This window comes from Schistocerca piceifrons, chromosome 6, assembly GCF_021461385.2.
Source record: "Schistocerca piceifrons isolate TAMUIC-IGC-003096 chromosome 6, iqSchPice1.1, whole genome shotgun sequence".
Lineage (NCBI taxonomy): Eukaryota > Metazoa > Arthropoda > Insecta > Orthoptera > Acrididae > Schistocerca > Schistocerca piceifrons.
The window spans coordinates 312,075,692-312,077,013 of NC_060143.1; the positions used below are offsets into that span (position 1 = coordinate 312,075,692).

At 41.1% G+C, this 1,322-nt stretch overlaps 1 non-coding gene across 1 annotated transcript; it reads left to right on the plus strand.

Moving 5' to 3' along the window:
* The first annotated feature begins 216 nt into the window (after nucleotides 1-216).
* Nucleotides 217-288, plus strand: Trnag-ucc. Its single transcript has one exon. It is a non-coding gene; the product is annotated as a tRNA-Gly (tRNA).
* Nucleotides 289-1,322: the final 1,034 nt, after the last annotated feature.

Here is a 1,322-nt window from a genome sequence, read left to right on the forward strand (position 1 = left end):
AAACGACCACACCGCTTACCGCATTGAAGGAAACATACGCGGGCTTTATTTCCGGAGGTTGACGCCGTGAATTGACTGAGCGATATCCTTGAGCCGTGAAAACAGCGTAGAGCTTGTTGCGCGGAACAAAAGATCTGGCCTCCATTCGCTTCTTTGACATCGCCGAGAAAGCCAGAGAAACGCTCTACTTGTTCATCGTAAGAACCTTGAAAACATGCGATGGTGGTGTAAAGGTCAGCATAGTTGCCTTCCAAGCAGTTGAACCGGGTTCGATTCCCGGCCATCACAGTAATTTTTCGCACTTCTTCAAGCGAGCTACTGTATGTCAATCTAAGAACGTTTAGTTTTCATTATGTACTTTCTTCAGTAGGATTACAGACTATAAATGCATCGATTAGCAAATAGTATTAAGAAACACGTTGTATTGTGTATTGTCGACATTGGAAACTCGAATGGACAGGTCTTTCACTCATTCTGTGTTATCCACTGCAATATTATCGTCTGTCCCCTATTAAAAGAGTTCAGCTGAACCGTATGTTTGACCATTCCTTGTTTGACAGAGTATTTCAAGTGTACGGGATGCATAGGAAATGACTTCATAAGCTTCGTAACCGGATTTTTCACATCAAAGCAAGAAAACCAAGTGCCTGCAAACAGATGTTCTTTGTTTTCTAGCTATCAACGACTGAAAATTTTAAGAAGTTGCGAAGTCAGAAAAACGCTTAAATGTTCAAAGTGCCCTTCACCTTCTTCTGCAAATGCATACAGTCTCACAAAATTTGTGTGCGGATGTAAACACATGAAGCTACAGCCCGGCATATGCAGCTGAAGATTGCTGGGAGGATTGCAGTACTGATGAAGCCTGTTTGCTCAACACTAAGTAATCTTCAAAATTATTATCTGGGGCCATCTAAGCAACTGTTTTGTGAAGCAGACATTCTTAATGCAGAGGCGGTTCATCAACAAGTCAAGGAAGGCGCGTCGTCTTTCCACACTACACTATAGCGTTTGAAAGAGCGAGAGGGTCTGTGATCAGACGAAAGCATGAATGACTACGAAATTATACAACGGACCAGTGAATGTGAATTTACGCTTCTTCTTGGATTCGTAGGTACTGAGAAAGCTTTTGACTCAGTTTTAAAAAGACATATGCTAACAGCGCATGAGCAACAAGGTGTTCTTTCAACTTATTTAAGTATTATTTATTTATTTATTTATGCATTTATTTTACCTGGCAAGATTAGGGCCTTCAGGCCCTCTCTTACACCTAACCAGGCATACTCAGATTCAACAAATTTCAGTTTCTACAGAACAATAAGGAC